Below are 25,856 nucleotides of genomic sequence, written 5' to 3'. Positions count from 1 at the left end.
TGTCTGACTCAGAGGGCAATGTTGTCAAACTGATCTGCTTTGAACACAAGTGCAATTAAGGAAACGTAGATAATGAATCCAGGTTACTCTCTCTCTCCAGATAAGACTGTCTAGCTTGTCAGTTAGCTTTGGCCATATTTACTTGTCATTAAGAGCTCACAATTTCCCAGGAATTTCCCCTCACTTCCTTTTCCATGTGAACTACTGGAAAGCAGTAGTTTTGTCTGATTTTTTCACTCTTTTGTACTGAGTGCCTGTGTTTTTTATGGGCCCCAGGATTGGGAAGTAAAAAAAAAATTGTATTTGTTGATATATTTTTTCAATAAATGTTTGCATGAAGATTTTTCTTCCATGTGCTAACCATATTTCCTCTAGAGTTAGCCTGGATTAAAATCTTGGAGAAATAATGAATTCAAGAATGGAAAAATCTAAATTTACATTACTCTTTAATAGTTTTAGAATTAATTTTACATAGTCCAACCTGTCTGCCAAGAATATTTCTACTTGTCCTCATTTACTATTAAGCTTTACAAGGATTTTTATTGTGTTTAGAATAAAGCCCTAACCCTAAAATGCAACCCCAAAGCCTTACATGATCTGGGTCTTTCCAACTTCTATCTCCTTGTCTTGTATTTGCTTCTCCATTTCTCTCTGTGACCCATTATGATTTTCTTTTTCAGTTTCTTAAGTGAAGGATAATCCCTCTAAATTTATTCCTGAAAGGGTGCTGAGGAATGCCTAGTTGAGCTGCACATCCTTCCTGGAAAATGAGAACTTCAGTATCAACACTCATGGTGTTCAAGCACTATTCTTCCCAGGAGAGATCATTTAAATAAGTATGTATTTATGTTTGTGTGACTATTTCATTTATATCTGCCTTCACTACTGTATTGTATGAAAAGAGAGATTATATCTATTTAACATATGTTTTCATTTCTAAGATTTAGCACAGTTCCTGTACAAAACATAAATTCAATAAATGTTCTTATTTGACATTAATTTGCTAGCAAGGTGATTCCTTAATTTAAAAAGAATGATGTGATTCTAAAGTATTCTGGAGCACTTTGTAAGAAGAAATACATTAAAATATACTGATTTGATCATTTAGAATGATTTCTTCCTTCTAGGAATACTCTTATTAACATGTCAGAATAATCTCTATTTCAAATCTTTTTGAAGTTGTCATTTCACCATTAAAGATAAAAACAAAAATTTGATATGAAAAATCATTAAGATAGAAGATGTTGTATTTCTCTTCTGTTATCTAATTTCCTCCTGAAAAAATGCGTGGAAACCTAAATTTGATTTATATTTCTGGAGCTATTAAGAACAAGAGATTTGCTATAAAATTTGACTATCTGTCATTTTACTTTTTCTTAATGAGAAAAATGTCTGAGTCCTAGGACTAGTACAGGCTTTTCTTTTATCCTTAATGATATCAAACTTTCTAAATGTAAAAATAAACAGTAATAAAATATGCAGATTTTAACATGCATTGGTCTCAGACTGTATCTGATCACTTTTCCCAAATTATTTTTTTCCTTAAATTATTTTATTGGTACATTTTAGATATACAATACATTTGCATTTATCATTGGGTGCTTGTACATTTACATGATGTATCTTGGTTCTTAGTTTTTTCCCATTTCCTCCCTTCACCCTCTCAGCCCTTCCCTATTTACAAAGATTTTATTTCCATTTTTTCCTTTCTTTCTTTCCTTTCCCCTACCCCTCCCACTTCCCCTACCCCATTGGATCTTTTCCTCCTATTTCACATTATCAATTATTCATTTTAATCATTTTAATCCTTATTTACACTTTCAGTTTCACACACTAGAGAAACTATTAGGTATTTACACATGTGTCCTACTTATTTCACTTAAGAGTATGGCCTCAATATGCATCCATTTAGCTATAAATGTCTCTAGTTTCTCATTCTTTATGGCTGAGTAGTACTCCATTTTATAAAAAAAACCACATCTTTATCCAGTTTCCAGTTGATGGGCACTTAAGCTGTTTCCAAGTTTTAGCTATTACAAACTGTGCCACTATAAACATGGATGCACATATATCACTGTGGTATGATTCTTTTAATTCTTTAGGGAAGATACCCAGTGGAGGAATAGCTGGGTCAAATGGGACTTCTAATCCTAGTTCTTTGAGGTATCTCTGTACTGATTTCCAAAGTGGTTGAACCAGTCTGCACTCCCACCAACAACAGAGAAGGGTTCCTTTCTCCCCACAACCCCACCAACATTTGTTATTGGTTGATTTCTTGATAGCAGCCCTTCTTTCTGTGATGAGGTGGAATCTTAGTGTTGCTTTCATCTGCATCTCTCCAATGACCAGTGATGTTTAACATTTTTTCATATGTCTATTTTCTGCTTTTACTTCTTTTTCTGAGAAATGTCTGTTCATTTCAGATGCCTGTTTTTGAATTGGGTCTTTAAATTTAGGGGGTCTGATTTTTTTAAGTTTTTATACATTCCAGATAGTACTCCTTTGTCTAAGGTACAGCTGCTAAAACTTTTTTCCTACATTGTACGTTGTCTCTTAGCTCTGTTGGTAGCTTCTCTTGCACTGCAGAAGCTTTTTAGTAAGATGAGATCCCAGTTGTTGATTCTTTGTGCTAGTTCCCGTACTACTGAGATCTTGTTCATAAAGTCTTTTCCTATACCAATGTCTTCAGGAGTTCTACCTAACTTATCTTCCAGCAAGTGTAGTGTTTCTGTTTTAATATTTGGATCTTTAATCCACTTCGATCTAGTTTAGTGCTGAGAGATATGGGTCTAGTTTTAATCTTTGGCAGGTTGAAATCCAATTTTTCCAACACCATTTATTAAAGAGGCTATCTTTCCTCCAGTGAGAATAGTTGGCTATTTTGTCAAAGATGAGGTGGCTGAGTGTGTCTGGAGTTGTTTCTGCATCTTCTAATCTATTCCACTGATCCTCAGTTCTGTTTCTTTGCCAGTATCATTCTGTTTTTACCACAGTAGCAATGTAGTATAGTTTCAAGTTGGGGCTTGTGATACCCCCTGCCATGTCTCTGTTGCCTAGAATCGCTTTTGCTATTTCAGGTCTCTTCTTGTTCCAAATGAATTTTTGGAGTGTTTTCCCTAGCTCTGTGAAATATATTGTTGGGATTTCAATCGGCATTGCTTTGAATCTATATAGCAGTTTTGGAAGTATGGCCATTTTCACTATATTGATTCTTCCTGCCCAGAAGCAAGGCATGTCTTTCCATTTTCATATATACTCTTCAAACTCTTTTTTCAGAGTGCTGTAGTTTTCAGTGTAGAGGTCCTTTGCTTCCTTTATTAGATTGATTCCTAGATATTTCATTTTTTTGGATGCTATTGGGAAAGGAATTATTTCCCTAATTTCTCTCTCACTGAGACTGTTATTTGTGTATAAGAAGACTACTGTTTTTTGAGTGTTGACCTTGTATCCAGCTACTGTACTGAATCTGTCAATTAAGTCAAGAAGTCTTTTGCCTGAGTTTTTTGGGTCTTCTATATAGGGTATCATATCTCCAGCAAATAATGGCAGTTTAGCTTCTTCCTCTCCTACTTTTATTCCTTTTATTTCTTTTTCTTTTCTAATTGCTGTGGCTCATGTTTCCAGAACTATATTGAACATGAGTGGTGATAGTGGACATCCTTGTCTTGTTCCTGATTTTAGCATGAAAGTTTGCAGTTTTTGACCATTTAATGTGATATTGGCTGTTGGTTTTTCATAGATAGCCTTAATCAGGTTGAGATAAAGACCTTCTATTCCAATTTTCTGTAGGTTTTTATCATGAATGGGTGTTGGACTTTGTTGAATGTTTTTTCTGCATCTATTGAGATGATCATATGGTTTTTGTCTGTAGCTCTGTTAATATAGTGTATTACATTTATTGATTTACCTATGTTGAACCATCCTTGTATCCCTGGGATAAATCTGACATGGTCAGGGTGTATGATCTTCTTGACCCACTCTATTTTGTTTGCCAGTATCTTGTTGAGGAATTTTGCATCTATGTTCATTAGGAAGATTGATCTGTAGTTCTTTTTCTGGGTTGGGTCTTTCCCTGGTTTTGGAATCAATGTAACACTTGCTTCCAGGACTGAATTTTGAAGTTTTGCTTTCCTTTCAGTTTCATTGAAGAGTTTAAAGAGTGATGGCGATAGTTCTTCTCTAAATGTCTTGTAGAATTCAGCAGTGAAGCCATCAAGACCTGGGTTTTTCTTTGTTGGTAAATTTTTAATTACATTTTCATTTCATTTTCACTGATTGTAATTGATATGTTTAGAATTTTTAAATCTTCCTTATTCAACTTTGATAATTCATATATATCTAGAAATCTGTACATTTCTTCTGTGTTTTCCATTTTATTAGGGTGCAGGTTCTCAAAGTAGGTATCGATGATCCTCTGGATTTCTGCTGTGTCTGTCGTGACTTCACCTTTTTCATCCTTAATTGCATGGATTTGTGCCTTTTCTTTCCTTTTTTTGATAAGGTTGGCAAAGGGTTTATTGATTTCATTTATTTTTTTGAAGAACCAACTTTTTGATTCATTGCTTTTTTGTATTGTTCTCTTAGTCTTCATTGCATTGATTTCTGCTCTGATCTTTATAATTTCCTCTCTTGTATGAGCTTTGGGTGTGTCATGCTGTTCTTTTTCTAGAAGCTTGCGGTTCAGCATTAGGTTATTTGAGCTCCATCTGTTTTCCTAATATAGACATTCACTGCTATGTATTTCTCTCATAGAACTGCTTTCATTGTGTCCCATAGATTCCTGTATGTTCTACTAGCATTGTCATTTACTTGTAGAAACTGTCTAATTACTTCTTTAAATTCCTCTGTGACCCATTGGTTGTTCAGGAGAGTGTTATTCAATTTCCATGCATTTGTAGGGGTTTTACAGTTTCTTATGCTATTGATCTCCAATTTTATTGCGCTGTGGTCTGATAATATACAGGGAGTAATTTTGATTCTTCTGTATTTACTTATACATGTCCTATGAGCTAGCATGTGGTCTGTTTTGGAGAATGACCCATGTGTAGCCAAAAAGAATGTATACTCTGGTTTTGTGGGGTGGAACACTCTGTAGACATCTATTAAGTTCATTTGTTCAAAAGCTTGGTTTAGTTCTAGGATTTCACTGCTGAATTTTTTGTCTAGCTGATCTGTCTGTTTGTGACAGTGGGGTATTGGGGTCCCCCACTACAATTGTATTTGTGCTTATTTGGTTTTTCATGTCCATTAATATTTGTTTGGTAGAGTTGGAGGCATTTGTATTTGGTGAATATATATTTATAATTGTCATCTCTTCCTCTTGGATTTGTCCCTTCACAAGGATGTAGTGATCATCTTTGTCTTGCTTAATTAGTTTTGGTTTGAAATCAACTTTGTCTGGAAATAAGATTGCTACCCATTTTTCCCTAGGTTCTTGTTGCATGGAGAACAGTTTTCCATCCTTTTACTTTCTGTCTATGAATATCTTTTTGAATTAGGTGTGTTTCTTTTATACAGCATATTATTGGATTTTCTTCTTAATCAATTCTGTCAATTTCTTTTTATTGGTGAATTGAGGACATTAACATTGATAGTTATAATTGAGAGATATTGACTCATCCTTGTCATGATGCTTTACTGTTGTTGGCTCTTTTATTTATTTTTCCCCCTTTCCCTTTAGTTTCTTGCTTTGACTGGTGGCTCCACTGTCTTGGGCCTCATGGAGTTGTGACTTTCATTGTCTTTTTCTAGGATATTGTTTAGAATTGTTTGTAGTGCTGGCTTGGTGTTCATGAAATTTCTCAGGTGTTCTTTGTTGTGGAAGTATCAAATTTCCCCATTGATTTTGAAAGATAATTTTGCAGCAGACAACAGTCTAGGTTGGAAGTTGTTTTCTTTTAGGGCTTGAAATACTTCACTTCAGGCTCTCCTCGACTTGAGGGTTTGTGTTGAGAAGTCTGCTGTGATTCTGATGGGCTTTCCTTTGTATGTGATTTGTTTCTTTTCTCTAACTGCTTTTAGGATTTTGTTCTTCTGTTGGGTTTCTGAGATTCAGACTATCATAGGTCTAGGTGTAGATTTTTTTTGATCTTGGCTAGTTGGAGTTCTATATGTCTCACTTATCTGTATGTCTAATTCTCTACCTCTGGGAAATTTTCTACTGTTTCTTCTGTGAACAGCTTTTTTTTAATGTCATTTGTACTTTCTCCTGATTTTTTTGTGGACTCCTATCAATTTTGTGTTATTCTTCTTTGCATCATCTAGCAGCTGCTGTATTGATTTCTCGTGATCCCTAACTATTTTTAAGAAATCTCTCTTTTCATGGTCATTAACTTCAATCCTGTCTTGTCTAGCTGATGTTCTATCTTCACATTTGTTTAATCTGCTGTGAATACTTTCAATGAAGTTTTTAATCTCCTCGATATCTGTTTGAATCTGTTTCATGGATTCCATTTCTTTTCTCTGTTGAGCGATCATGGTTTCCATTTCTTTCTTATGCTGGGCATTCATGGCTTCCAGAATGGTTCTTAGCTCATCTCTTTATTTTTAATCTGTTTCCGTTCCAGAGCCTCTAATCATGTGTTTCACTCTGCTCAGCATCTCTGTATTTATCTGGGAAATTATTTCTGTTTTGAATTTTTCTAGAGCCTCATTCATCTGTTTTCTTATTTCCTGTGCTATCAGTTCAGGCTGTCCAGGTGGTTATCATAGTTTTCCACCTCATTTCCCCCAGAATTTGCCTTTGGTAAGCTCTAAGTCTGGGTTTGTGTCCTGCCAAGGTCTCTTCTCATTTTTAATTCTGTTTTTCGTGCTGTTTTTGCTTTAATTCCTAGGCTGATATTTCAATATTGCTTATTTTGAATATCTTTAGTACTGGTGTTTCGAGCCCCTAAGGAGTGATTTCTTCGCAGAGATGTCTTCCAGGTATAGCTGGACTTTTTAGGTTTTGAGTCTCTAATGACTCTTAGGCAATCTCCTTTTCAGTATACCAGGGAGGACAACTGATTAGATCAACCATGACCCCTTAGTGCAATTGACATATGCAGCATCAAACACAGCTTAGAAAATGACAATTTGTGGTAGCAGTTGATCTGTCACCTTTAACCATCCAAGGTAGATCAAAATCTACGGCCATCCTGAAATCTGCTTGTAGTAAGTAAACCCTGAAATATGGCAAATTTACCCTTCGGGATAAGTATTTAGAAGGAGTTGGGGAGGGAGGGATAGAGAGATGGAGGGAGAGGGAAAGATTAGAGGTGAGGCAAGAGGACACAGGAAGTTTATGCAAATTGTGGGAATCTGTTGAAGACAGGAGAAAAAGACAGAGTGAAAGAACAGAGACAAGTACAGAACAAACTGACAATAGGGAAGCTAGAAATTGTACTCACCTTCCTATAATAGTGACAGTTGAGAGGACAGAGACAGAGAAACAATTCAGAATGGGACAGGAACAGGAACAAAAGGGAGACTAATATAGAGCCAGAAGGAATAGAGAGAGAGAAAAAGAAAAGAAAGAAAAAATATATATATTATAATTATATATATATATTTATGTATATAAAAAACCAACCAAACAACAACCAAAAGGGTCTCCCTCAGGACGTGTCTCTAATGTCCTGGTAGACAATGTGGGCAGCAATGTCTGGGCCTAAATCAATTATTCTCAGCGAGCCAGCTATAGTCTACTGAGATTCTGGCTGATTTCTGGCTGCAAGGTCCAATTTGATTTCCCTGACCTCTTGCTAGATTAACCTCTTCAAGGTTCTACTGCAGGTTCTAGCTGTCCTCTCCACTAAGAGAGTCCGGGTTTCTATGGGAGGTGCTGATCCCACCAATGTACCAACTAGGATGGCCCAGTGTGCTTTTATTGAAGTGATTTTCTTCACTTTCCCAGTGGGCTTCAGTTTTCATTGAGGAGCACCAGAGAGGCCCTCCCTGTTGTTCACTTCTGCTCTATCTTCTGGGGCTCACAATCATGGCCCTTATGTTCCCCCTGGAGCCACTGCTGTTCAGATTCAGATATCTCATGGCGTGGTCTGGACAGGTGGCTGCTGGTATCTGCAGGACTTTTATCAAATTAAATATTTCTTAGCTATCTATTGGAACATTTGCTCAGTTAGCCTTTTAATGAATATTAAATTAATAGTTTTGTGTATTTTTAGAAATTTACTTAAGATAGTCTTTCAACTGGTAACAGCAAGATTAGTAAGACAAATAACTAATTGACCATTAAATGTTATCCAGCTATAATCTTATCATAAGATTTTATTTAGTTCTAAAATTCCTTCTATATTTTCCCCCATTTAGTGACTATGACTTTTAAAGTGATTAATTTTATACTAATTTCCCTGTGCAATTGGTAAAATTCTAGAGAACTCAATCATCAATGTAGAGAGATTCTTACATTTTAGCCCCAAAGCTATTATGCAATTCAACTCAAAGCATGAGAAGAATGTATGAATTCTTTGAACCCAAGCCTGCACATCAATGAATAGAGAGGTTTCAGGCTAGAACCACATCTGGCAATCATTCCTTGATAGAATTTCTTCCAGATTCCTTTAAAATTATCCATGAATCTGGAAGAAGCCAAAGCAAAACAATTATGAGACAGCATCATTTATTTTGTTATTTTTATTTTTAATAAAGAATGCAATTTATTAAGAACTTAATGAAGAGAAGGGGCAGGAGCCTGTCTCAGCAAGTAGCAACACAGGATTCCTAGATTTGAAGATAAGAGGAAGGGGCTTTATGCTATGCTAGACAAATGTATGTATGTGGGCTCTCTCAAAGACTATTAACACAGCAGAGGTCAGTTAAGAAACAGTCCAGGCATCAGTGCCTGGCACCAGATGCTCAGCTCTCTTCAGGACTTTAGAGGGTAGGGTTTGGAATGCAAGCCAGAATCACCTGGTGGGCAAGATGGTGGTTGTCATCAAGATGCAAAGCTAAAAGACGCTAGGTTTTCTTCCCTTAAATACACCAATACAATTATTTACAGAGTTCACTTTTCCATTGACGGTGAAAATTAAACTAGAATTTATGGCTAAAATATTATATATTTTTCTCCCTTAATTTTTTTTTTTTTTTTGGATACTAGGGATCAAACTCAGGACCTTGCACTTGCGAGACAGGCTGTGGAATCACTGAGCTAAATGCCTGGCCCTTTTTCTCCCTTAAATTTATTTGCTAAATATCTTCAATGTTCCAATGACTTCTGGTTCTGATCTTCTTGGTGTCCTTAATGTCCTTATCCTTCTTTGGATTTTCTGCACTTCTCTTGGCACTTTGAGTTATTCTTTGCTCAGAGTCACTCTCCAAAGTGTTTCCTTTTGGCTGAATTCTAGCTCTTCTGGATCTCAAACTTATGGTGTCTGAATTATTGGTTATTTCTTTTTCTTTCTCATTCTTCACAAGAATTTCCATGCTTTTCTCCTTTACATCCTCCTCTGCTGTATGAGGCTGGGAGTTCTTATTTTGTCTTCCAGATCTCGAGCATATCTTGTTTCTACTGACTTTGCCCTTAGATGTAGGTTTCCCAGCTTCATCATTGGATTCTGTTGCTCTCTCTCTTCAGCTGTCTTCATGGACTTCTTTTCATGTCTCATTATTTTGACCTTTTCTGATAAAGAAATTTCAAGTCTTTGCTAGTTTATATCAGTTTTATTTTGGTGTCTGGAGTGCAAGAACATTCCCTTATTTGGAGTGATTGAGTCTTGTACTGTGTGTTCTTTTTTGATAGATTTCATATTATTGTTCTGTTCTTCTACAGATTCAATTCTGTTTATAACAACTCTCACACATTTCTTCATTATGTTCAAGGGATCAGGGGATTTGTATCTCCCCCTGGGAGTAGTCCTCTGTTTATTGTGAACCAGATTCTCCTCTATTGTGCCCTGTGGTGTAGTCATGCAGCCCCTGGTTCTTGAGATATTTCTGTCTTGTCCAGATTTCCACTTGAGGGCCAGAGATATGTTACTTTTGTTTTGTAATGCTGCAGGGTCTTTGGTGTCTGCCAAATTTATGGATTTTTCTTTGGGGACCCTAAGAACCATTCTAAATGTTTTCGGAGGTTTTATACTGTCAGGTGTTTACTGTAGAGTGCTCTTCAGGCTATGAACATCATTTATCTGTTCTTCAGTATGGTCTGGGATTTGGCTTATTTCTTTAGGGCTAGGTAGGTCTTCCACTTGAGACTTTGCCTTAGATGCTCTTGGGTACCTCCTGTTGGTTGTTATACTTGTGGATGGGTCCAGTGTCTATTCTGAAGATTCCTTAAAAGCTTTGATGTCTTTGCGATTTCTTAAGTATAATATAAAGCTATTGGGGTTGATTTAAGATACACTTTAAGATAAACAATTGTTGGATCCTTTTGTTTCATGCCATAAGAAAGATAATAAAGAAGATAAAAAATTCTCCTAATTTATCATTCAGTACTACAAAAAATAAAACAAAAACAACAACAACAAAAAAGAGTGCCTTGAGCTTCATCTACCTACAAGATACTGTAAGCTTTGGAGACACAACAATACAGAAGATGGTACTGATTGATTGACTGATTGTGTTAGAGATTAAACCCAGTTTCTACACACTTGGTAGACAAGCACTCAACCACTGAGCCACATCCCCAGCCCAAATGTGACCATTTTTCCTCACTGAACTTTCAGTCTACTAGAGTTGTCTGTAGTTTTGAGGGAATATAAGAATGGTGACACAGAAAGTACAAATTATCACAGAAATATATGATGCGACTGTCTAATCTGCTGCTCATAGGTTATAAAATGAAGAAATAACTAACCTGAGGTATAAAGGATGAATAGGGACAAGATGAGAGGAATGATCGTTTCAGCAGAATGAGTGTCTGACTTCATGTTAAGATTATCTCTTCAAATAAGGAGGACCAGAAGTTCAATAAATTCTTTCTTACATATATTAGAATTGCACACCTACACATCATTTCAGATAACATGTATTAATTTAACCAATAGCTTCAAAGGACTGCAGAAAAGATTGAGTATGGAGTTTTCAAATACTTTTTTTTTTGGTTCCAGGGATTGAACTCATGATCTTGCCCTTGTGAGGCAGGCGGCAGCACCACTGAGCTAAATCCCAGGGCCCCTCATTTCAGATACTTTTAAGAAATATGGTAACACTGGATTTTAACATTGAAGTGGAAAATAGTAGGATTTGAAACCTAAGTCATCAGGGAAAGCATACTTAATTAATTAATATTTAATTGGTAAATGATGTGTATTTATTTAATGGATACAATGTAATATTTTGATCTATGTATATATTGTTCAAAGACTTGATCAAGCTAATGAACATACCCATCACCTTATCAACTTATATTTTCTTGATGACATTAAAATTTTATTCCTTTAACAATTTAAAACCATATAATACATGATTATTAACTGTAGTCACCATGTAGTACAAAAGATCACTAAAACTTATTTGTCCAAGCTAATTGAAACTTTGATTAACAAAGAGAATTAATACCTTCCCCTATTCCTCCCATTGCCCTCAGGTTTATTGGTTGGTACCTTTCTCCCTTCCTCCTTCCCTCCTTTCCTTCCTTCTCTGTTTCTCTGACTTTTCTAGATTTTACATAAAAGTGAGTCATCCCTGTATATACTTGAGTTCCATATCCATGAATTCAATAATTGTAGATCAAAACTATATGAGAAAGTTGTATCTATATTGCACATGCATTGAACACGTGCATAATTTTTCTCATTATTATTCCTTAAACAATATAATATAACTATACATGTAAAACATGTATATTTTAAAGGTGATCTAATCTAAAAGTCTTTTGGTGGAGTTTTGGGCATCTTCTATGTAGAGTATCATGTCATCTGCAAATAATGATAATTTAACTTCTTTCTTTCCTATCCTTATTCCTTTTCTTTCACTTATCTAATTGCCCTGGCTAGTGTCTCCAGAACTATATTGAACAGGAGTGGTGACAGTGGACAGCCTTGTCTTGTTCTTGATTTTAGAGTGAAAGCTTTCAGTTTTTGTCAATTTAGTATAATGTTGGCTGTTGGTTTGTCATAGATGGCTTTTATCAGATTGAGATAGAGACCCTCTATACCAATTTCTGTAGGGTTTTTATGATGAATGGGTGTTGGAGCTTGTCAAATGCTTTTTCTGCATCTATTGAGAGGATCATATAGTTTTTGTCCTTGGATCTGTTAACATAATGTAGTATGTTTATTGATTTTTGCATGTTGAACCATCCCTGCATCACTGGGATGAATCCAACTTGGCCATGGTGTATAACCTTCCTGATGATTTGCTGCATTCTGTTTGCCAGTATCTTATTGAAGATTTTTGCATCTATGTTCATTAGCGAGATTGGCCTGTACTTCTCCTTTTTGGTTGGATCCTTCTCTAGTTTTGGAATCAGGATAATACTTGTTTCCAGGAATTAATTTGGGAGTATTGCTTCTCTTTCAATTTCATTAAAGAGTTTGAGGTGTAGTGGCGTTACATATTCTTTAAATTTCTTGTAGAATTCAGCAGTGAATCCACCAGGTCCAGGGCTTTTCTTTGTTGATAGGTTTTAATTACATATTTAGTTTCATTGGCTGATATTGGTTTATTTAGAATTTCTATATCTTCTTTATTCAGTTTAGATAATTCATAAATATCTAGGAATCTTTTCATTTCTTCCATATTTTCCATCTTATTAGAGTACAGGTTTTCGAAGTAGATATTGATGATCTTCTGGATCTCTGCAGGATCTGTTGTGATGTCACCCTTTTCATTCCTAAGTGCATGGATTTGAGACTATTATCTAGAGTATATAAAGAACTCAAGAAATTAGACCTCCCAAATTTAAAGATCCAATGCAAAAATGGGCATTAAAAAAGACACTTCTCAGATGAAGAATTAGAAATTGCAAATAAATACATGAAAAACTGTTAAATATCACTGGTCATTTATGAAATGCAAATTTTAAAAAATTCAGAAAAAATGGCTGCTATCAAGAAATCAACCAGTAAAAAATGCTGGAGGGGCTGTGGGGAGAAAGAAATCCTTTTCTACTGTTGGTGGGAATATAGACTGGTGCAACTACTGTGGAAATCAGTGTGGAGATTTCTCAAAAACTAAATCTAGAAGTTCCATTTGACCCAGCTATACCTGTTCTTGGTATCTTCTTAAAAGAATTAAAAGCATCATACCACAGTGATATTGCACACCTATGTTTATAAGCAGCACAGTTTGTAATAGCTAAATCTTGAAAACAGCCCAAATGCCCATCAACTGGTGAGTGGATAAAGGAGATATGGGTTTACTCCGCCATAACGAAGGATGAGCTTCAGACATTTATAGTTAAATGGATGGACCTTGAGACCATACTCTTTGGTATGCTCTCACAATAAATTCAAAGCTGAAGTTTATCATAAAAGATATTAATAATTCCAAAGGTAATGGATAAATTTGCCTTTGCTGAGACCGTACTCTTTAGTGAAATAAATTGGAGCCACATGTTTAAATACTGCATTCTCTGGTGTGAGAAACTGAAAGTGGAAATAAGGACTGAAATGCATAATGGATGTTGGGAAATGGGAAGAAAGTGTTTACATGGGAAGGGGATCAAGGGAGGAGGGAGGGAGAAAGGAAGGAACAAGGAAAAAAAAGTGAAAATAGAAGAAAAATGTAAACAAAGCTTTTGTACATAGGGAAGGGAGGGGGCTTGAGGGGAGAATGGGATAAAATAATTTTTTTTGAAAAAAACAAGGTTATCTAGAAATGATTTAAGTATATGGGAGATATGCATTTTTATTTACAAATATTACACCTTTTGAGTATAAGAAACTTAAAATCTTTGGATTTTAGGGGGGTTTGGAACAAATTTTATATAGATATCAAGGAAAAACTGTATTCATGTTTCTGTCTGATATTTCATCTAAAATAATGTCCTCAGTTCCATCCATGTTGTCATTGATGATAGAGTCTCCTTTGTTTCTCAAGGCTATATAGTATTTCATCATGTATACATACCCAACTTTCTCTATTCATTAATGCACATCTGATGACTGACACTTAGATTGCTCCCACATTTTGGCTATTATGAATAATGCTAAAATAAACATGAGAATGCATAAATCTCCTTGATATACTTCTTTCAATTCCTTTGGATATACATGCAAGGTTGCTAGATTATATGATAATTCCCTTTTCGAAAGTGATTGTATTATTTTATATTTCAACCAACAGTATTAAAAATTTACCTTTTCTCTACATCCTTGCCAAAATTTATCATTTGTATTTCTGATAAGCCATCCTAACAAGTGTGAGGTAATATCTCACTGTGCACCTTTGTAAGATTTTTGGACTTTATTAGAGGGCAACACTAATGAGCAGAACAGTAATATTGTTAACTTTACTTTTAGAATTATTAAAATGGCTTCAATGATACCAATAAATTTTTAGAAGGATAATATAAGAATAGACATAAAAAAGAGGTGGTTGCACACAAAACTTTAAGAATGAGATGGTAGGATCCTGGACAGTGATAACAGAGACATAGGAACAAATATATTCTTATTTACTTAAGATATAAAGTTGATAGGTTTTTCAATGAATTAAATGAAATAATGATAATGATGAATCATATGTTGCTTAAATATCCGAATGTTTGATGCCATTCAGTGACAGCAGGCAGATGAGGAAGAATTGTCTTTGAGGAAAAAAAGAATTTAACTTATAGGATCTTAAATTCATGGTTGAGCTTACAAGAGGGTAAGTATAAATGGTAGTTTGATAAACTATTAATATAAATATATGAGAATCTTAAAAAAATGTTGAGCTCTTGAAATCGTTGAGATTATTTCATAAAAGTTTAGAGATATGATAAATGCAATCATTAAGTATCACAAATATATACTAATAAAATAGTATAGAGAATAAAAGAAGGGGAAATAGGCCAAAATTTAGGACACACTGATATTTATGAGATATTCAGAAAGGCTATTTTGCAAAGAAAAAATGACCTGTCTAGATAGAAAAGTTTAGCAAGGGAACAATTCAGAAATTCATAGGTAAAATAGTTTAAGAAGGAAAGAGTGATATGATGCCAGCAAAGTCTAACTCATAAGTTAAGGAAGACAATATCTTCTGATTAGGTGGAAGGGTTTTTTGTAGTATAAAAAATTTCTCTACCCAAATGGTTTATATCTGTAAGAATAGTAGAAATGTGAGTCCTAAAAGTGGAGATAAGGAGATTGTAGTGAGGTGGTAGAAATTTCTAAAACACTTTGAGTTTTGTTAGAAATATTTAAGTGAACATCAGCAAATAACTACACTATCCATTCAGATGCTTGTAATGTTAGGTGTTCCCACTGGAACATGGATCTGTTGGAATTTTCTTTTGTCATGGATATTTTTTCTAGTAAATTATTTTTTAAATTTAACAAAGACATGTTTGTTAAATATTTGGAGTCAAAAATGTTACTACATTTTTTACTGTACAGGAATTTGAAGTCACATAGATACTTAGGAAATATCTGTTAAAGTCGTATGACAACTCTTTTTATCATAATAGCCTCTATGTAGTTGAACCATTTGATTCAGTCAATGATTTGAATCATTTGGTTTATTCATTGATTCATTTTAATGAATTCATCCAATTTAAATAACAAATATTTAGTGAACATCTATTGTGTACCACTTACTGGCTTCTGGGAAACAAATCAGATAAGAATCATGTCTCTGGGAAGCTTACATTCTGACATGGAAAAATACATAAATAATAAGTATAAAATATAAGGAAATTATACATGACATTTAAAGGCAACAAGTGATATTGGGAAAAGAGGAGAAATGAAGAAAACCTGAATCTCCAAAGGCAGGATGTAGGGAGAATGTTTTCCATATATTAGGTGTTTGTTAGATGTTATACCTCAGCTTCAACTGTCTCTAGGTAAAGATGCACAAGTAAATAGACTACTGCCTTTCTCTGTGATATCCATGCTATGCTATGGAAACAGAAGAGAGGTATTACTAATCTAAGCTAGAACAAGTTCAGGTTAATGAAGGCTTTCTGTGAAAAATGGCACCCAATTTCAGTCTTAAAGATGAGCAAAATACAGAAAGGCAGTGAGAAGTATAAAAGTATCTTAGGATTCCGGATATCCCAGTATTCCAGCACCTATAGTAAGTGGCAGTAACATGACCCTTACAAGTCAGGATCCTTAATTTATACAGCAGAAAGTCAATTTTAGCTCTTGCAAAACACATCAATCCTTCTTTAATCAACAAATGAGATTATCTTTTCTCCAGGCCAGGAATTAATTGCAGTGAGGCAATTGCCAAAATGTCTCTGAAAACATCAATTTTTTGAACTTAATGAATGTGTCATGCTTCTATCCCTCTAAACTAGATCTTCTGAAAGTGAGGTACCTTGGCCCTACTAACATAGCTCTTTCAGAGATGTGATTATTTTGATAGTATGCTAATATTAGAAAATGAATTTGAGCAAGATGTATTGAGCAAAGCAGCTTCAGACATTGTCTATTTCATTACCTGATACTTCTTACATAGGAACCCAACACAATAAATTGCTGCATTAATTTACTGTCAGAAAATGGAATGTCCAATTAACTTTTATAATTTCTTCTACTTTTAAACACATCATATCTACTCAGTCATTAATTCCTGTTAATTTTGCTTTTTCCTCCTCCCCATGGCCATTCTTTTTGTTCAAGACTGGAGCCTGTTAACTTTCTCCCAGTGCATTGAAATTGTGCTCTGGGTCTTCTTGCCCCAGTTGAGCTTATTCAAAATCATCTTTTTTTATATCACAGAGAAATGTTTAAAATAAAAACTCAGGAGGCAATGTCTTCATTCTGCTTAAAACGTATCAGTGGCTCCCTGTTACCTACAGGAGAAAGCTCTACTTCATTGCACCACCAAGAAAATAGTCCATGAACCGACATTGTCTGTCTCCCCCAACTTATCTGCAGCCCTTAGCTGCCCCAAATTTACCCTCCATTAACTCTTTTTCTAGGATTATGCAGCAGTAGTGCTGTGCAATTTAAACAGAAACACAGAAACACACACTTATGTGCTCAGACAGCCCATATACCCCACAAAATCATAAATAATGAGAATAGGCTCACACACAAATACTTCTTTAAATTTTTCACATTTAACTTGACAGCATTCCTTTCTTAATTATTGAACTAGTACTAACATGCTGACTGAAGGTCCTGGCCCACAGCTGGCTCACTCACATGTCTGAATTTTTTATATCCTTTTTCCCATGTGTAGAATGTTGTTCCTTACAATACTCTCTTTCTTCACATATCACCTTCTTATCTGTCAAGTCTAAGATTGCACATGCTATATTAGTTAGTTTTCCTGTTGCTGGAACACAGGAAGGAGGAGAGGTTTGATTTAATTTAGTTTCAGGGGATTCAGAACATGGTTGATTGGATGCCCTTCCATTGTAGAAGGGCATGGTGGAGCAATGCTGCTTAGTTCATGGTTGTCAAGAAACAGCAGGGGAGCTGTATGCTAGAGGAAAGGGTGAAGGACCAAGGGTAGCACCCAAGGCCACACCACCATGACCCACCCATACACACCCAGGAGCTTTATCTACCAATGCCCTGAGCAGCATCCAAATCAAGCAGGTTGACATGGTCAAGCATAGCCATCACACAATGTCCTGGAGTAAGCATTTCTTCTTCATTGGATTGTCCCCATGTCATCATTGCCCCTGGCTAGGTGCTCCCAACATTGTTATTATTCCTGCTGTATTATGACATTGATTAAAAGTATCATAGTTATTAGACTAGAAGTTATGCTACTGTGGAAATTGTAAGTTTAATTCACTTTCAAAGAAGATAAAAGAAGTACAAGTGATTCTTTTCAAAATAAAAAAACTGGAAGAAAAATACTTTTCAGATTGTTTGATATTAGAAAAAAATAAAATAAATATTTGTAGCCACCAACTTATTATCTTTGCAGATACTCAGGATAGATAGATAGATTGATAGAGCCAAAAATTGTATACACATTTCAGAAAAAGAAATAAATATTTTGATACTAAATTTATTGACATGTCATGAGATAAATACGACTTACCTTTGGCCTCTATAATTACAAGAGGTGCTCAAAGTGGTAGCCATGAGCATCCTGACATTTATTAGTATGATGAACTGCTGCTTGGGTAACCTTGGCCATGGAGATTGCTGCACATGCATTTTCAACTTTTTTTCTAAGGGCCTACAGTGTAAAGAGTTTTCTGTGATATACAACATCCTCTAGGATCCCCCATACCTGGTGTTACAAGGGTAACACCATCTGTTGAAAAAACATCACAGCATTTTTCTTTTCCTGAGGTGTGTATACAATTTTGGCGGACGTTGCATAAATGTATATTATAATATACATAATACACATGTATATGTTATATATACTTATACACATACATAGTTGTGGACATGGGTTGAATATTTTTAATTTACCAGGCATTATGCTTGCATGCATTACCCATTTTATCTCACAGTAGTCTTTTAACAGTCCTGCTAGGGTGATATTGTTACACCACCATTTTGTAGATGTGGTCGCTGAAGATTTGAGAGCTTGAGAAATTATCTAGCACAAAAACTTGATCCACTTTGACTCCAAAATCACTGTATAAAACAAGTAAATAGTTTCCCTACAATTTTTTTCTGAGTAAACCAGCACTAATTGCATTTGAAGTTTAGGTTGAAAGCATGAATGAAGCTCATAATTTCTGTAATGATACACTAACAAAAAATAAGCAGACAAATGTGCTTGTTCCTTATTTCACATTCCAATGTTAGAATAACACTGAAATAATGTTGTCTCAGGAAATATTGAAAAATTCCACTAATTTCTTCATCTCCATTCAAAATTTAGTTTTCTCTATGAATGAGACTTTACTGAGAATGTTTAATTATTTTTAAATTATCGTAACAGTAAGTTAAAGGCTTGAATCAAGGCTTGTCACAAGCTAAATTGTTGTAAAATCAAATTATTTTATTTATTTTTTCTAGTTTTCAATTATTATACTCATGAGAAAATATTGACATTACTGGTGAAAAGTGTAGTGAAGACCAATAATTAATATTTTCTACTTTTCTTGGATATGTCTGAAACATAGATGTCGAATTAGTTATTTGTGAAATTAAGCCAAGATGAAAAGCTTCTTATAACATATTGAACTGAATTGCTATAATTATTTTTCTCCAAATTTTGACTAAAAAATGGTGTAGACATATGTCTCTTTGTACATGTATGTCAAAATTTATTTATCTTTGGATTCTTAATATGAAGATCAATAAATAGAAGTCATTTAACATATGCCAATTAAGGGAGTAGCCTTTGAACATGTTGGTCTCAGTATCCTATTATGCTTTAAAATATTGAATACTAGGACCAGGGATTTAGCTCAGTGGTTCTGACGCTTGGATCCCAAGTACAAGGTCTTGTGTTCGATCCCCAGTACCAAAAACAAAACAAAACAAAACCGAAAAATATGGAATACTCCAAATGCTTTATTTAGGATTGAAGTTATAGACATTTACTATGCTGGAAATACAAATTGAACAAATTTTAAAAATATATATTCCTGAATAATTTAAAATATAAACAATAAACACATTATATGTTACTATACATTGATACTATACTGTTATGAAATTATAATGTCCAAACCAAAATTACTTAATGAGAGAAGGGTGATTGTTTTCACTGTTATATATATTTATTATATGATTTAACAGATACAAAATTGATATAAAATATAGATTTTCATATCTGCTTTTCTAGTCAATCTTTTTAGATAGTTGTACAAGTTGAATAATTTAAAAATTTAGCGCAATAAAGATATGCACCTTGAAAAATTTTAAAATGGTTTTATAGAATTGTGTGAAAGCTGTGGCTACTTTTAATATTGCATCAATACTCAACAAGTATAGCTGGGCATGGTGAGGTACATTGTAATCCTTATGTGAGGCTGAGGCAGAAGCACTTCAAGTTTAAGCCCTGCCAGGACAACTTAGTGACTTAGCAAGACCTGTCTCAAAATAAAACATAGAAAGTGGAGCTGGAGATATAGTCAGTGCAAGGGTCCTGGATTCAATCTTCAGAAAACAAAAACAAATAAAAAAACCCAAATAACCCTTCTACCTAAAACTTACCTAGTAGTAGTTTCCAAATTTATTTAAAGGTGGAATTTGTGTCCATTATCAGTAAATTTTTGTGCTCTGCTACATTAAAATTCATTGTTCTATATTGAATATTGAAAAAATTTTGCAATACCATACATTAAGAATTTTGATGCTTTTAATTCTTTTAGAAAGATACCAAGAAGAGCAGCACAGTTTGTAATAGCTAAATCTTGGGAACAGCCCAAATGCCCATCAACTGATGAGTGGATAAAGAAGCTGTTTTTATACAATGGAATACTATTCTGCCATAAATAAGGATGAGCTTCAGCCATTTATAGCTAAATGGATGGACCTTGAGACCATACTCTTAAGTGAAATAAATTGGACACACGTGTTTAAATACCACATTGTTTCTCTAGTGTGAGAAACTGAAAGTGGAAATAAGGACTGAAATGTATAATGAATGTTAGGAAATGGGAAGAGAGTGTTCAAGTGGAAAGGGCAACAAGGGAGGAGGGAGGGAGAAAGGAAGGGATAAGAAAAAAAGTGAAAATAGAAGGAAAAATGGAAACAAAGCTTTTGTACATGGGGGGGCTTGAGGGGGGACTGGGATAAAATGAAATAAAATTTATTAAAACTTTAAAAAAAGAATTTTGAAAATGTTCAGCCACTTAGTGATGGAGATCTTCTAAAAGATGATATAATTTGTAAAATATCATATATAAAATCATATTGTTTAATTTCATCGGTTATCACAATATAAACTCTTTAGGTATTGGGAAACTATCAAGCAAATAGTTATGGATATAAATTTTCCAAATTTTTAATTCAGTTTGAAACCTTGAATTTTATCATTGACAGAAAATGCTATCAGTTGTTTTCTTTGAAGTAAAAGGCTCACTTCATTTACAGCTGCCTAAACTCAAGTCTATATAATCATGGTTTGCCTACTATTCATCCTTTAAATAAAAGTGGTGTTTCATGGCAAAGGAAACTAGTTAAATAGGCAATTTAAATAAAACAAACATAATTTTAGTTTATACTACCTAGTATAGCAATTCCTGAAAATTTCTTTTTCTAATTTTAGAGCTAAAATCTGCTTCAAGGATTTTTACACAAGCCAAATAAAAATGCTCTTAATTCTCTGTTATTCCAGTTAAGCTCATGTCTTTAAGTAATTAGTAAATTCTGTTTATTCTACTTTAAAAATAGATCTGATATATCCATGTACTATCAAATCATCTTTTATGCTAGCTACATAGAATAAATCACAATATTTATTTATTATATTTGCTCCTAAATATTTTCTTTGCTTGCACACTTATTCACACAAAATGAATTCTCTGTAGTAGGCAGAGTGAACTCCTAAAAATTACAAGTCAGATCTAATAATCCCTTTTCTGAAAACCTTCCAGTGATTTCCCACTGCCTATGGAATAATGAACCCATTTTTCAAAATATCCTGCATAATTACATCCTTACCTTATTCTCTGACTTCATTGTATACCAACATTGCTTTAACCCACTATTTGACAGCTCTTTTATTGCTCTTTCTGTTCCCAAATTGACTCACCATAATCTAGAAAATCTAGAAAATATGTTTAGCATATGCCAGATGATCAATAATTTACTGGTTGAAATAAATGTTAATGTGAAAAATTTTCATAAAATAATATTATCTTTTATTAGCATGCTCTTGTGGTCTAAACCCATGGATAATGCCCAATAGGCTCATTTTTTAAAGTCTTTTCTTTGTATTGCTAGGACATCATTAATGTATAGTACTAGTAGCATTAAACAACTATCTGAGCTGTTTAAAGATCTGAAACCTAAACCTCTTTGGCTACATGGATCAGAGAAAATTTGGTAAAATCTCTGAATTTTCTCCTCATGAAGAAAATGAAGCACACATGCGCAATATTTTAAATGTAATTCCAAGGAATTTATAGATATGGTCACCCATGGACTACAGAAAATCTCTATGTACTTTAAGATGTCCTAAGTCTACATACCAATTAGAAAACAAGAGGTAAATTATTGAGTATCTTGGAATTTAAGATTACATTAATTTAGAACTAGAGAGAATTGCAACTTCATCTGATCAGAGATAATAGAATGTTCAAGCATAGAAATCATCTTCAAATCCAAACCTTCCATTCTGCATATGAAATACATGGAGAAGACTTTGGTTTTAGAGGTTGTATTGCCAGACACACAGCATGTTAAAGGTAGAGATGAGGTGAGGTTCTAAATCTTTGACATTCACACTTTTGCTTTACCGCTGTCTGCAGCTCCATTTTTGTTGGGGAGTTTTTTTGGGGAAAATCAAGACAAACTGCAAACTGGAATGCCTAGTGCATATGCAAAATCATCTGCAGAGGGTTTGTGAACCTCATTTGATAAATTCTCTATACCTTGCCCTCCAGTTAGTCAGGAATCACAAAATAATTTACATATATCATATAAAATATACACATATATTATTTATGACAAATAAGATGTCAAATAGATTCCAGAGAAAATTTACAAAGGCTTAAAAATTAATACAATTCCATTAGAATTATAACATATATGTTTATAATATGTGTCAAAGCATGTGTTTATATGTACATATGCAAGCATATACACATTCCAGATTACAAAGAAAAGGCATTAATTCTAGCATTTTAATGCTGAAAAATTGTATAACTGTCTAATTGGAATGCATAAAAATGAGGAAAATGGAAAAGGAAGATAATTTTATCTATTAAATATTGTGTGGAGAAGAATTTTGGGGATTCTGCATTAGTTGTAGAGCTATAGCAGCCAGGGACATTTATTAGGGAAAAGCATTTATTATGAGTCTTTATCATCAGAGGTACCTTGCTTTGAAACATGGTGTTCAAAGTACGTTTTCTTTTGCCTTTCAGGTGAGTATATTTTAAAGAATACTTCAACTGGATTTTTGAAAATAATCAAGATGAATAAGATGATCATTAGGTAAGCAATATTAGCTTCTTCATTGTTATAGTTTATAACTAGGTGTTCCCCCAAGCCCTCATGTGCTCATAGGTGGAGTTTTGGGGAGGTACTTGGATGATGGGGATGTGATCCTCATTAATGTATTAGTCCACTGATGAGTTTACAGTAAATGTGACATTGGGAGGTGAGGCCTGAATGGAGGTCACTGGGGTGGTGGCATGGAAGGATTTATCTCCCTTCCTCCTCTCTTGATATCCTTCTCTGCTTGTTGTCTGCCATGCCATGAGCAACCCTCCTCTGTGATGCCCCTCTGCTATGTGGTCCTGTCTTGGAACCAGCTGACTATGGATGGAAACCACTACAAACTGTGAGCCAAAATAAACCTTTCCTCTTTACAGCTGTGGGTGTCATGTATTGTGTCTCAGAAAAAAGAAAGCAACCAAGACATTCATTATTATTCTAAAGGATCTTTGAAAATCAACATTTGATAAAGACATAGAGAAATAGTATTTTCCTAACTGGGAAGTTTATAAAATGGATCTTTTCACTTGATGATCACAACCATCCTATATATAAGTGGGAATTATTTTAAAGATTAATAAAAGTTGTCATCACTGAGTGATTACATTAGGAGAATTTAATTGGTATTATATTAGGAGAATATTATAAAAATCTATAATGACTATTGTTTCTAATATGGGCGGCATATAAACAAAAATGTCATTATAAAAGAAATATGACTCTACAGGGCTAGCTTTAGTATGGACCTTTTTTAGATATTCATGGTAGTGACTGAAATGTATTAGATAACTTGGACTCTGCCACTTTGGATACTGATATTGTCCCTTTCTTTAAATGTATCTATCCAAAATAACATTGTCTTTTAGGTTTTTATAGATACATAGAAGAGACAAATGGATGGAAACATCTGATCGTGACGCTACCAAATGTTTACCTCCCCCTTTAAAGGTAAAATCTTCCCCCTTTATTAAGGCTCTTACTTTGAAAAAGAGATGAAGAAAAGTAACATTTTATGAGATGTTCAACTTCTGCCCTTTTCTGGCACTCATACCAGTCTAGAAAGTTTCCAAAGAATTATTTTGGGAAATATCAAGTCAATTAATTGTCATTAGTGAAAGTCACATGGTTGAAATTTCAGCCAACAGTTGAAATGCCATGCACTATTTTGAGACACTCTTGTAAACAACAACAGTAATACAGGATAGATTGTAATTTACTTTGGGGAGTTAGTTAATTTCCATTCCAAGAATTTACTTACTCTCGTATGAAAAACACTTTTATTAAGGAAAAATAGCTTGTTAAATAACTTAAAATTTTTTCAAATGACCATATTGATATATTCCACATTATATTATTGAAAATAAAACAAAAGTTCCCCTTCCAGTACCAATAAAGGCAGATTGATAAATTTATTTAAAATACATTAAAGAAAAAGTAACATTATATTACCATTGTATGAGTATTTTTATTACTTTTATATCAAGCAGGATATTGCACAATAGCTATTCTGAATTACTAATGATTTACTAAAATTGAATACTCTATATGAATTATGTTTATTAATATAATATCCCATGCTTTAAAATTCAAGCAGAGTCTTGAGTTCATCTGGATTTTATTCTATGGACAATGTGAAGTCATTGGGGATGTTTAAACAGGGCAGCTGATTTAGACTTTGGAAGACTGTACAAATTGATGCTGATATGTGCAGGATGGATTGTAGGGGAATAAGAGTGGCACCAAGAAAAAACATGAGCAAATCAGCTTTGATTTGAATAACTTACAATTGACACTTGATCTAAATAATCAAGAGAAGACAGTGAGTATCTGGGGAAGTGGCAAATTGCTAAGTTTATCGACATGACATTTAATCAGCCCCAGCTGGCTGTCTTACAGAAATATAGATCTAATCTCCAGTGTTGCCAACTTTTTAAATTTCAAGAGAAATATATAACACCTTTTAACTTTCAAATCTTGGCAACCAATTCAGAAACTCATTTTTTAAAAACACCTGGAGGGCTTAAAAAATCAAAATAGCCTTAGACTGAATTAACCCAATGTTTTACTATTTGCATGTTTAGGATTCAATGTATATTTCTAAGAGCCTGCCCCTTTCCCTTCATCAAAGGAAGATTGAAACTTATTTTGTGGAATTTTTTTCAGTGATGTAATTTTCTTATTGAGTGTACATTGTTTCAATTTTTAAAATTTTTTTTCAGTGGTACACTTTTGTCTTGCTATTGGGTGTTCATGGCTTCAGGTTACTGTTGTCTCTGTACTCTGTATTACCTGGTTGTCTGATCTATATGGAGCATTGTATACAGGGTCATCTCCCACTTAAACTGATTGAACTGGATAATAGGCACAGACAGATATGAAACAAAATGTAAACTATTTTCTATTTTCATTACTTTTCATTCTTTCCTACCAGGTTGATGGTGATGCACTAGAGTACACAAATCAATAATATGTCAATAAACTATAAAATGCTCACAAATATGTTTAGGTTGGATTTCTATTCAAATAGTTTTCTGTGCCCCCCTATAGAGAGAGAAATCCAAAACAAAGTGGTAATGTAAGACATTTTAGGGAAGTTATGCTAGAAGATTGACGTTTCATTAATATCATTTCTGTCTTTCATGTAAACCAGATTTAGGTGCCTCAAGCTTCAGAAAGATGTGACAGTCTAAGAATAAATTATAAATTATGTCCAAATTGAGG

General features: G+C 34.1%; 1 long non-coding RNA gene across 1 annotated transcript; it reads left to right on the top strand.

Moving 5' to 3' along the window:
- The first annotated feature begins 517 nt into the window (after positions 1 to 517).
- On the top strand, positions 518 to 25,856 carry LOC147824163 (uncharacterized). Its single transcript, XR_015442772.1, has 3 exons — positions 518 to 836; positions 23,063 to 24,083; positions 25,786 to 25,856. It is a non-coding gene; the product is annotated as an uncharacterized LOC147824163 (long non-coding RNA).

The sequence above is a fragment of the Heterocephalus glaber genome, unplaced genomic scaffold, assembly GCF_053883595.1.
Source record: "Heterocephalus glaber isolate CG9 unplaced genomic scaffold, H.glaber_assembly_v1.0 deba00001553, whole genome shotgun sequence".
Lineage (NCBI taxonomy): Eukaryota > Metazoa > Chordata > Mammalia > Rodentia > Bathyergidae > Heterocephalus > Heterocephalus glaber.
This window is presented reverse-complemented; position numbering and strand designations above follow the sequence as displayed.